The sequence below is a fragment of the Capra hircus genome, chromosome 29 (assembly GCF_001704415.2).
Source record: "Capra hircus breed San Clemente chromosome 29, ASM170441v1, whole genome shotgun sequence".
Lineage (NCBI taxonomy): Eukaryota > Metazoa > Chordata > Mammalia > Artiodactyla > Bovidae > Capra > Capra hircus.
In genome coordinates, this window is record NC_030836.1 from 4,691,994 (window position 1) to 4,705,405 (window position 13,412).

Here is a 13,412-nt window from a genome sequence, read left to right on the forward strand (position 1 = left end):
AAAGAGTCACAAAGAGTTGGACACAACTAGGCACACTCACTCCTATAAGCTTTCATGCAGAATGCCTTTTTGGGCTTCCCTTGTGGTTCAGCTGGTAAAGATCCACCTGTAATGTGGGAGGCCTGGGTTCCATCCCTGGGTTGGGAAGATCCCCTGGAGCAGGCCAGTATTCTGGCCTGGAGAATTCCATGGACTACAGTCCTTGGGGGCTCAAAGAGTTGGACATCACTGAGCGACTTCACTTTTACTTTCATCTATATTGAGGCCTTGGTTGATATTCACATTCTACACAAACTAGCAATTTCCAAGTAATTTTAACACATCAGTTTCTTAACCACATACAACATGGAAACTGTTGGGATTTTCTTTTCTTTTCCTTTACCAGAACAAGTCTCCAAATATTTGTAACTGTCAGTTTCTTCTGCAACTGGGGATGTCCCCCATCTCACTAGAATATTGCTGTTTGGTTGCTAAATCCTGTCTGGCTCTTTTGGGACCCCATGGGCTATAGCCTGCCAGGCTCCTCTGTCCAAGGGATTTCCCAGGCAAGAATACCAGAGTGGGTTGCCATGAATGTTACAGGTTCCAATTAATAAGATTAACCACTGAAAGTGCTTTATATCCTAACTGATGCTAGTTTCTTATCATCCTCCCTGATCTCTCCCTCCAGTCCTGTTTACCCTAGCATATCTCTTTAAAAGTGATATCAAGGTTTGCAAAGCAGCCTTCCTTGTAATCAGGATGCCTAAATCCACCCTTTTTTTATTCTGGAGGCAATCTTTAGATATTCGTGACTGGATTCCTCCTATCCAAAGCAGTTTTGCTGCCAGAGCAACGGTGCCCACTGAGTAGAACATTAAAAGGATAGTATATCTCCTGTTATGAAACAGAGCAGGATACTGTTGGGCTTCGGGGTACAAATCTTTTCTGTGGCCTCCATTTCTTATTTGTAGGAAGTCGGCTTCATTCAGCCTCTGTGACCTTCCCTGAGTTCCAAAGGGCAGGTTCAAACTGTTGGCTCCAATACTTTGGCCATCTGATGCGAAGAGCAGACTCATTGGAAAAGACCCTCATACTGGGAAAGATTGAGGGCAGAAGGAGAAGGGGACAACAGAGGATGAGATAGCTGGATGATAGTGGAGGACAGGGAAGCCTGGTGTGCTGCAGTCCAGGGGGTTGCAAAGAGTCTGAAATTCAAGGACTGAACATCAGCAATCTAAGGAAGGGAGGAAATACAGAAACAAGGGAGGACAGTCTAGAAACAACAGTGCCGCCTTGGGGCAGATTCCTGGTTCCTCTGGAACCTATGTTATATGCATAAGAATACCTTTACATTCTTCTGAGACCCCCACCCAGGTGAAGTGAAAAGTGAAAGTGAAGTCGCTCAGTCGTGTCCGACTCTTTGTGACCCCGTGGACTGTAGCCCACCAGGCTCCTCTGTCCATGGGATTCTCCAGGCAAGAGTCCTGGAGTGGGTTGCCATTTCCTTCTCCAGGGGATCTTCCCAACCCAGGGATCGAACCCCAGTCTCCTGCATTGCAGGCAGACGCTTTAACCTCTAAGCTACCAGGGAAGCCATAGTGGCAACTCCTGGAACTTATGTTATATACATAACAATACCTTTACAGTCTTCTGAGACCCCCACTCAGGTGGAGGATGGCAACTTCTGCCCGAGGGCCAGATTTCTGCAGCACACCCTGCTACCTCACTACCAACCGATCAGCACAAAGCCACACACCTGTAGCCCTCACCCCAAATGTTACCCATACAAACTTCTTCCCCAGATAAATGGGGAATTTGGTGGTTTTTGAGAATGAGCTGCCTATTCTCCTTGCTTTTGCTGTTCTTCAGACACTCAGTCATGTCCAGCTTTTTGCAACTGTATGGACTTTAGAATGCCAGGCTTCCCTGTCCAAATCTTCTCAAGTAGAAACTCTCAGGACTCAGATATTGAGTTTATAATTTGCTCCAATCATTCCCTCACAGTGCAGTTGGTAAAGAATCTGCCTGCAATGAAGGTGACCCGGGTTTCATTCCTGGGTTGGGAAGATACCCTGGAGAAGAAAATGGCAACCCACTCCAGTATTTTTGCCTGGAGAATCCCATGGGCAGAGGAACCTAGTGGGCTACAGTCCATGGGGTTGTGAGAGTCGAACGTGACTGAGTGACTAAACCACCTCCCATCAATCACTAAACCTTGTTTTACTTTTGTCTCCATAGAAATGCATCTTATTAAATACTTGATTGCCTGTATCCTATAGGCCTAACTTTAAGAGCCTGCTTGCATAAATGCTTCCTGAAATGAGTAACTGGCATGACTTTATTGTCAAAACTAAAAAACTGACCCAGTGAGATAAAGCAATCTACTGACTTCTGGACTATGAAATGTCTTTAAAAATATTTCGAAGGTAGGACTGTAGGAGAGCAAAATTTGCCACCTTTGGCTCCTACACTATTTCTAGCTGAAAATCGAGGCCCCCAAAGGATCAGGAATAAGCTTTGATCTTCCTCCTAACTGCCTAAAAGAATGTAAACAGAGGAGCTAACCCAGGAATGCAGCCATCACCATAGATAACGTAGGATAAACTCCTTGGTGTGGCACACAGAGAGGGAGAGGCTGTTAAAATTCCTCTCTGTATCCCATTGTCTCTGCCCTACGATTTCTTTTTTACTAATCTTTTGCTTTCTATCTCCATGCGAGTGGCCTTCCCCCCTCCCCAACTCTGAGGTCCCCAAACCACTGCCCCCAATGGCTTTACATGCTGCTGCTGCTAAGTTGCTTCAGTCGTGTTCGACTTTGTGCAGTCCCATAGACGGCAGCCCACCAGGCTCCCCGGTCCCTGGGATTCTCCAGGCAAGAATACTGGAGTGAGTTGCCATTTCCTTCTCCAATGCATGAAAGTGAAAAGCGAAAGTGAAGTCACTCAGTCATGTCCAACTCTTAGCGACCCCATGGACTGCAGCCTACCAGGCTCCTCCGTCCATGGGATTTTCCAGGCAAGAGTACTGGAGTGGATGGCTTTAGCTAAGGATGGTATTTAAGGTGAGGGTTTTGACCATTTTGGGGAGTTACTCAATTCCTCTGGGTTTCTCTTGTCTATGCATGTGAGCTAGGTCACTTAGGTGTGTCTGACTCTTTGCAACCCCATGGACTAGACCACCAGGCTCCTCTGTCCATGGGATTCTCCAGGCAAGAATACCGGAGTGAGTTGCCATTTCCTCTTCCAGGGGATCTTTGCAACCCAGGGATCGAACATGCCATGCGTCTCCTGCCTCTCCTGCATTAGCAGGCAGAATCTTTACCACTGAGCCCCGAGGGAAGCCCTCTCCCACATATACATGTTATTAAATTTTGTTTGAAAAAAATAATAATAATAAATACATTTTGTTTGGTTTTCTTATTTTTAAGAAAAAAATTTACTAGGTTATTTGTGAAAATTGTTTTTTCCTACTCATATCTCAATTTTTATAGCTAATTAAGTGTTGACTAATAGAAGAAATCAGTGTGTTAATTAACAGAGTTTCCCAATTTAATCTTCCCAAATTAAAATTAGATTATCCACTCTTTCGATGAGGCTACAGCATTTCAGATATTGTGAAAATTCTAAATATGGTCCTTGCCTTTAGAAAGCCTACAACAATGAGAAGGCAAATATTGAATACGTAATTAAACATAAAAAGTTCTAAGAAGGAGCAGTGTTACCTTAAATATGAAGGTTGTCGATGCCTTAATTGGTGGCATCTGCATTCTTTATCTTGGCAATTCATTGTATAAAGTCCAGTTCGCTAGTTCAGCAGGGCTTTGGCCTTTTCTAAAATATAGATAGAGATTCATTATTGCATCTTCTTAATTAAGCATATAAAAGAGTGTTGCTATCACCGTTTCTAATTATTAGTACTTAGATGATATTTGCTTCCTACAAAGTGCACTTAACAAAGCAACGCTGTTGATGTATGCTAACCCCTTTTGGTCTTTCCTGCAGCTAAAAAATGGAGAGAAAAAAAAATGTATAGAAAACTTTTAAATATTGAAAAATCAATCTCAGTAAAACCATTATCACATTTGTTCTGCTCAGTATTCAAGGGCTCTAACAAGGCAGAACTCAGTATCTTTTTCATCCATAAAGTTTAATTACTCCTGTGTTCTCAGTCATGTCCAGGTCTTTGTAACCCCATGGACTATGGCCTGCCAGGCTCCTCTGTCCATGGGATTTCCCAGGCAAGAATACTGGAGTGGGTCGCCAATTCCTTCTTAAGAGTATCTTCTCAACCCAGGGATTGAACCTGTTTCCTTACTTTGGCAGGTGGATTCTTTACCACTTGAGCCACCTGGAAATTGTTTCTATATAATATTTTTCTTCCTCTTCTACCATCCTAGAAGAGGTAATCTTGTAACTTCAAAGTCTAAATCCCATCAAAGGGGTCACAGCAAGGTTTGAAAAAGTGTGACTTGTGTATTAATAAAGCACTATATGTATAATTCTTAAGAAACATGCCAATAATTAGGATTCTATACAAAATAAATAATTTTTAGCATCAAATTGTATGTTTCGTCTGAAGATGTTGCTTTATCTTTCATAAAAGAGGGATCACCTAGATGCTCACTGTACAAATATCAGTTCAGTTCAATGAGTTGTGTCTGACTCTTTGCAACTCCATGAACTGCAGCATGCCAGGTCTCCCTGTCCATCACCAACTTCCGAAGTTTACTCAATCTCATGTCCATTGAGTCAGTGATGCCATCCAACCATCTCACCCTGTATTGTCCCCTTCTCCTGCCACCTTCAATCTTTCTCAGCATCAGGGTCTTTTCCAATGAGTCAGTTCTTCTCATCAGGTGGCCAAAGTATTGGAGCTTCAGCTTCAGCATCAGTCTTTCCAATGAACATTCAGGACTGATTTTCTTTAGGATGGACCGGTTGGATCTCCATACATTCCAGGGGACTCTCAAGAGTCAACTCCAACACCACAGTTCAAAAGCATCAAATCTTCAGTGCCCAGCTTTCTTTATATTCAAATACATATATATTTTATACATTCATACATGACTACTGGAAAGAGCATAGCCTTAACTAGACAGACCTTTGTTGGCAAAGTAATGTCTCTGCTTTTTAATATGCTGTCTAGCTTGGTCATCACTTTTCTTCCAAGGAGTAAGCGTCTTTTAATTTCACAGCTGCAGTCACCATCTGTAGTGATTTTGGAGCCCCCAAAAATAAAGTCTGTCATTGTTTCCACTGTTTCTCCATCTATTGGCCATGAAGTGATAGGACCAGATGCCATGATCTTAGTTTTCTGAATGTTGAGCTTTAAGCCAATTTTTTCACTCTCCTCTTTCACTTTCATCAAGAAGTTCTTTAGTTCTTCTTCACTTTCTGCCATAAGGATGGTGTCATCTGCATATCTGAGGTTATTGATATTTCTCCCTGCAATCTTGATTCCAGCTTGTGCTCCTTCCAGCCCAGCGTTTCTCATGATGTACTCTGCATAGAAGTTAAATAAGCAGGGTGACAATATACAGCCTTGACGTTCTCCTTTTCTTATTTGGAACCAGTCTGTTCCTTGTCCAGTTCTAACTATTGCTTCCTGACCTGCATACAGATTTCTCAAGAAGCAGATCACTTGGTCTGGTAGTCCCATCTCTTTCAGAATTTTCCACAGTTTATTGTGATCCACACAGTCAAAGACTTTGGCATAGTCAATAAAGCAGAAATAGATGTTTTTCTGGAACTCTCTTGATTTTTTGATGATCCAGCAGATGTTGACAATTTGATCTTTGGTTCCTTTGCCTTTTCTAAATCCAACTTCAACATCTGGAAGTTCACGTTTCATGTATTATTGAAGCCTGGCTTGGAGAATTTTGAGTATTACTTTGCTAGGATGTGAGCTGAGTGCAATTGTGCGGTAATTTGAACATTCTTTGGCATTGCCTTTCTTTGAGGCTGGAATGAAAACTGAGCTTTTCCAGTCCTGTGGCCACTGTTGAGTTTTCCAAATTTCCTGGCATATTGAGTGCAGCACTTTCACAGCGTCATTTTTTAGGATTTGAAATAACTCTCTGGAATTCCATCACCTCCACTAGCTTTGTTCGTAGTGATGCTTCCTAAGGCCCACGTGACTTCACATTCCAGGTTGTCTGGCTCTAGGTGAGTGATCACACCATTGTGATTATCTGGGCTGTGAAGATATTTTTTTTGTAGAGTTTTTCTGTGTGTTCTTGCCACCTCTTCTTAATATCTTCTGCTTCTGTTAGGTCCATACTATTTCTGTCCTTTATTGAGCTCATATGATGATGTCACAGGGTGATATGATAATCTGGTCATCAAGATAGCAACATTCCCTTTCCAAAAAAGTGAAAAGTTGAAGTCACAATGGCTGAGATTCTTGATAAGAGATGTATTCCTATTGATAAATCCTAAAATCCTGGGTCCAAAAACTGCCCTAAAGTAGTTTTAAACTTAAATTTGAGAATGCTAATATTTTGTACAGTATACCATAACCTGTAGAATGGGTGAGAAGTGAGACAGGAATATAATATGAAAAGTATAAAAGATTCATATAAATAAACGAGAAGAAATTTAAAAAGAAAAGCAGAAAACCATGATTGGATGATTTCCTCCTGATGTCACAATTACTCTACTCAACAATAAATGCAGAAACTTAGAAAAGACCCAAGTTAAAGTGTAAAACAGAGAGGACCACCACCCACATCATCCTGTCAGTAGAGAGTGTGTGTACCACGATGCCAACATTCCAGGTGGAATCCTACACTGGTAAGTCATATTATTTGGCCTTTAAGCCATGCTTTCCTTTTCTCATTCCTCATCATTAACATGCACCTTACACTATTTTCCATGACAGCGTTCACATAATAGTGCTAGGATCAGAGGACCCCTCATGCTTTTTCTTCCAACACTCTCATCCTCTGTCCTCACTTACATCCTCAGTCCCTGTGTGCCTTCAGTATCTTTAGATTATGAACAAATTTCTCTAGACGTTTGATCTTCCTTCTAAGAGCACTTTCTCTATTCCATTTTACCAGATATCTGTTTTTACTTGATGACACCTCTTGTCCTAAGACCAGAAAAAAATTCACTTCATGGGGAAGTAGGAATGGCCTCGTAGGTACTCAACAGAGAGGAAGGATGGGCCTTTGCTCTGACATCATATTCAGCACAAGATCTCTTTTGACGTTGCTGCCCTATGATTGTATCATTTGCTGCTTATTCACATTCTTGTCTCCAAGTGAGCACCACAGTGCTCTCCCAGCTTTCTGCAGTTGTTTTAATGGCTGTCTTGCAGATTTTTGGCATACCTCTGGCCCCAAAAATCATGGCATACCTCTGGCATACTCTTCTTTCACACCTTGTTCCCAATCCATCACTAGGTTCTATGGGCTCTGCAATCAAAATATATCTGAGTCAGCTGCTTCACTAGTATTCGTCTAATCCCAGCCATAGTCATCTCTCACGTGGACTTCTGCAGTAGCCCCCATATAACTGTTGTTCCTGCACCAACACTCTTTGCTACTTTATGAAGAAGACTCCACAGAGTTAATCAGATCAGGTCATCATTAAAATCCTTCAAAGCTTTCTCATGAAATTTAAAAACAAAATTCAGACTCCTTAGAGTGGCAATTAAACCTACTTGATCTAGCTTTTGGATCTTGCCTCCCTTCAAGGGAAGACAACACTAAGGAAACATACGTGGACCGCATGCAGAGAGACCAGGAAGCAACCACATCAACAGAGACTACAGCATCACAAAGATCCAGGCAATCCCAAAGGGAGGCCCGTGGTGTTATGCTCCCCCAGTGTTAGTGCAGCGTGGCCTAGGCCCAGATGAAAGGCGTTGGCCAATGGCCAGAGGCGAAGAGCATCCCTTGCCTTCTTCCACACTACTGCCCAAGGCTTGCTAACAAGACAAAACAGCAGAAAAGGGGGTAGTCAACAATTTTATAATTGGAAAAGCTAAAATTATTTCATATTTTTTCTCCAGTGAACTGGTACTTCTTGACCAGCTAGAGTGACCAAGGACAATTTATAATAATTGCAGTATAATTCATATTCTGCAAGCCCAATGCTTAATAAAGATCAGCTCGATATTTTTCTAAACGGCATTGACAGTATTGATGATATAGTGCTTATTCTCTGCTCTCTAAATCTCAGACCAGCCTGAGAAAGGCTGTCAGGCACTACTATTATTACTTTTAATAATACTACTATTAATACTTCCTCAGTGGATCAGTGGGTAAAGAATCTACCTGCAATGCAGGAGACACAGGATATACAGGTTCAATCCCTGGGTTAGGAAGCTCCCCTGGAGAAGGGCATGGCAACCCACTCTAGTATTCTTGCTTGTAGAATCCCATGGACAGAGGAGCCTGGCAGGCTACAGTCCATGGGGTCACAAAGAGTCGGACCTGACTAAGCCTTGATCTCTTTCTATGTTTGAACCAGAGTCTGAAATAACTTCACCACTCAATCATCTGAAAACATCTTTCACTTATTCATGAATAGCCTTACTATGAGAAAAAAAGGCATTCTGCATGAAAGCTCATAGTAGTGAGATCAAGGGAAGAGCCACAGGTCCAAGGGAACATGAAATAATGTTCAGTGAATACTTTCTGGCTTTCAGAAAGACCAAAATTTTAACAGTCTATCTATCCCATTTCTTAAAACACGGGTTGTCCTTCCAGAGCAAAACTAAATATCCAACTAACACTGAAAATTTTAAAAATTCCTTTAAGCTGGATCAAAATATTTTAGTGTAGCTTCCATATTGAAAATAGGATAAAAGGCCCTAAAACTAAATAAAGAAGTTAAGATGGACTTTGAATGTGTTAAAAAAAAAAAATTGAAGGATGATTATAGCCAAGTACACATTGTTACAAGTTTTTCCTCAAAAGTATTAAAAAAACATCAACTTAGAAGATAGCTAGATCCCAGGGCCATAATTTTGGAAATTGCTGTTGTCTTTGTGTGGTAAGCAAGAACACTGTAAAACCAGTATCTTAACATCGAAACGTTGCGTTTTCGGTATTGCTTATGGAAGAAAGATTCTGTCCTTGCAATTTATTGGCCTGAAGAGACCCCACTCCACCCCAGCAAAATACAATCAAGGAGAAAAACTCAACTTTCCTGGCCAATCAGCTTTCCTAAATTTTCTACCTTTCCTTATTTTATTGGTTTTGAGTTTTAATAAAATTTCAAATTTCATTAAATTTGAAATAAAATTTCAAATTTTATTAAATTGAAATAAAATTTCAAATTTCATTAAATTTGAAATAAAATTTAAAACTGATATAAAAATACAGAGTTTAGAGTGAGGTGATTCCTGTTTATCTTCTACTTTAAATTTTGCTTTGAGTACTTCCCTGGTGGTACAGTGGATAAGAGTCTGCCTGCCAATGCAGAGGACACAGGTTCAAACCCTGGTCCAGGAGGATCCCACGTGCCATGGGCAACTAAACCCGTGAGCTGTAGCACCACAACTGGAGAGTCCCTGCCTCACAGCGAAAGATTCCTCTCTCAGCAGAGATCCCGCATGCTGCAACTAAGACCTGATACAGCCAAGCAAATAAATAAATATTTTTTTAAAAAAGAATGATAATGGCCACACATCAAAAGGACAGGGAGGACATCTTGAAGGGATGCTATTAATCAAACCTGGGACAGACTAACAAGAAAAAATAATGTTTGTAGCTAATTATAACTTATTGAATAGAACTGGAAATCATGAGTCCAAACAGTTATAAATGAATGAATAAATTGAAATGATATTAATGGATAGAGTTAATGTTTGATGAGGAATATGCTTTTTGCATACCTTCCAAGAACCTAGGCATAAATATATTTAAAAGGGAAAAAGTAACCTTTTTTTTTGTTTGTTCTGCCGAAAGGCTTTTGGAATCTCCGTTACCCTATCAGGGATTGAGCCCTGTCAGTGAAAGCCTGGAATCTAAACACTAGGCCACCAGGGAACTCCCTTGGTGGGAAAAAGCGACTTTCATGTGAGACAAGCTGGCAGACACCACCTTAAATAAGTGATATAACTGTTAGGGCCATACAGCAAGAGGTGAGCAGCCAGAGAGGGAGTGAAGTTATATCTGCGGCTCCCCACTGCTCCCCATCACTCCCATCGTCACCTGAACCATCTCCAGCCCCTCTTCCCCCGGGGTCCATGGAAAAATTGTCTTCTCTGAAACCAGTCCCTGGTGCCGAAATGGTTGGGGATCCCTGATCATCATCAACAGAGGGTCCACCATCAAAATCACGCAACATTAGGTAGAACACAATAAAAACAGCAACCACTTTTGTGATTTTTCTGGTCATAGATGCATAACTTATTTCTAATCCTGAGGAAACAGACAAAATTACTTTAAGAGATATTCTACAGAATATCCAACCATGCTGTTTGCCTGGTGGTTCAGTGGTTAAAACTCTGAGCTCCCAATGCAGGGGGTATGGTTTCGATCTCTGGCCAAGGAACTAAGATCCCTCATGCCCAATGGTGTGGCCAAAAAAGAATAAAAAAAAAGCCCAGTCTTTCATCATCAAAAGTATCAAGGGCATGAAAACTAAGACTGAGGAGCCGTTACAAAATAAAGAAACAAAAGACACATGGAAAATAAATGCAGCTTGAGATTCTGAATTGAATGCTTTTGTTATAAAAGACATTATTGGGATAATTGGCAACCCTTGATGGAGCTCAATTAAAATGACAGTAATGCATCACGGTTAAGTGTCTGATTTTGATGGTTGTAATGTATTGTTATGTAGGAGAACATCTTTATTTATAGGAAATATATGCTATAGTATTCAAAGGTAACGGGATCCACAGCTTACTCTTCAATAATTCTGGAAAAAAGAAATAATTGTTGCACTAGATTGCAACTTTTTGTATGTTTGTGAGCCTTTCAAATTCAATCAAATAGTTTCAAGTGAAGTTTCTGTTCTGGTCATCTCTGCAGTTAGTATATCAGCTCTGATACTGTGTTCTCACCAGTTTAGGATGCGCGTGTCACGGGACACAGAAGCAGATCAGAATCTGAGGTAAGCAAAGGAAGAGAAGGACTCCCCTGATGGGCCGTGGCTGACTGTGCGCTCCCAGTGCAGGGGGCCAGGGCTCAGTCTTTGGTCAGACATGACATGCTGCAACTAAAATCCTGCACGCAGCAACTAAGACCCGGTGCAGCCAAATAAATACAGCTTTTTAATAAAGTCTTTGTTAAAAAAGAAAGAAAGGGCCTAAACAAGACTCTCAGAAGACAAGACAGTACTAAAGACACTCTGAACTAAGGTGTTTTTTTCTACTAACACCCGAATAGATAGGGATTTGCGCTTACTAGCATTTGTCCTATAAGAATATAGTTTAGTAAACTGTTCAAAATTCATGTAATGTAAGGGTTCATTCTTCTCAATTTACTCTTTTTGTTTATTTATTTATTTATTTATTTTTGGCTGCCCCCATGACGGCATGGGGGCAGCCAAAAATAAATAAACAGAAAGAATAAATTGAGAGGAATGAACCCTGGTAGCTCAGAGGTTAAAGCGTCTGCCTGGAATGCGGGAGACCCGGGTTCAGTCCCTGGGTTGGGAAGATCCCCTGGAGAAGGAAATGGCAACCCACTCCAATACTCTTGCCTGGAGAATTCCATGGAGGGAGGAGCCTGGTAGGCTACAGTCCATGGGGTCGCAAAGAGTCGGACACGGCTGAGCAGCTTCACCTCACATGACGGCATGAGGGGGATCTTAGTTCCCTTGGCCTGGGATGAACCTGTGTCCCCTGGAGTGGAAGCACAGGGTCTTAACCACTGAACTGCCAGAGAAGTCTTTTGTTGAATTTTTGAAATCCTGTGTTTAGAAGAAGATATCAACTTACAGGAATTCAGTGGTTTTTACCCTTCTAGTGACTTTTCACTTTCATGCATTGGAGAAGGAAATAGCAACCCACTCCAGTGTTCTTGCCTAGAGAATCCCAGGGACAGGGGAGCCTGGTGGGCTGCCGTCTATGTGGTTGCACAGAGTCGGACACGACTGAAGCAACTTAGCAGCAGCAGCAGCAGCAGCAGTGAGCAACAGATAGCATGCTTCCACGGCATGACCTCTGGATAAGGAAAATTATTGTCAAGGGCTCAAGGCTTGAATTTGATGGAATCCCAATCTGTCTTATTCACAAAGCCTGTGTGACAAACCCTAAACAGGAGTTTAAGAGAAGTGCAATTTTATTCATATTGAAGAGATAAAGCAATTCACTTCCAATTCAGTCTACTTTTAATCAGAAGAAATAGCACAAAACACACCCTCATACATACCCAATAATATACAGAAGAAAAGTACAGGCGAGAGATTCCTGAGTTACTCAAATCTGTCCAATTTAAGTAAAAAAATGTTAACTGACAATTTTGCAAATTCCTCCATATCAAATTTGCAAATATTTACAAACTTAAAGTAATAATAATTTTATACACTTTTATTTCTAATGTGGAAAAGTTCAGATGTCTTAGAAGTTTATTTTTCTCTATTCTGCATTTTTGAACCATTAAAAGTCTTTTAAAAGTTGATTTTCCAAGACTTCCCGGTGATCCAGTGGTTAAGAATCCGCCTGCCGATATGGGGGACACAGGTTCCATCCCCGGTCTCGGAAGATCCTGCGTGCTACCTAAGCCCGTGAGCCAGACTGCTGAGTCGGAGCCCGCCTGTTGCGCTTACTGACACCTGAGATCTCTAGAGCCTGTGCTCCGCAAGGAGAAACGCCCGCGCAATGAGCCGCAGGCACTGCAAGCGGAGAGCAACCCCCGCCTGCCACAAGGAGAGAAAGCTTGTGGGCAGCAACCAAGACCCAGTGCAGCAATGAAAGGAAGGGAAGGGAAAGGAAGGGAAGGGAAAGTCGGTCTGTCGAGCTCGACTCTGCAATTCCGTGGACTGTACAGTCCATGGAATTCTCTACGCCAGAATACTGGAGTGAGGGACCGAACCCAGGTCTCCCTTATTACAGGCAGATTCTTTACCAGTTGAGCCACAAGGGAAGCCCAAGAATTCTGGAGTGAGTAGCCTTTACCTTCTCCAGAGGAATTTCCCGACCCAGGAATCGAACCGGGGTCTCCTGCATTGCAGGTGGATTCTTTAGTGCAACAACAAATATTTTTAAAAAGTTGATTTGCCTTTTTATTTTTGTTTTTTTCATTTTCAAATTTCTTCTCTATAAAAGTAGGCTTCATCGCTGGACTTTCTCCAAGTGTGGCTTCTGTGTGCGGGCTTCTTGTTTCGGAGCCCCTCCTGTTGAGAACAGGCTCCAGGCCCGCTGGTAGCGGGCGGTGCAGCACGCGGGCTCAGTTGTGTGGCTGTCGGGCCCTACAGCGCAGGCTCAGAAGTTGTGCACAGGCTTAGTTGCTCCTCAGCAGGTGGAAT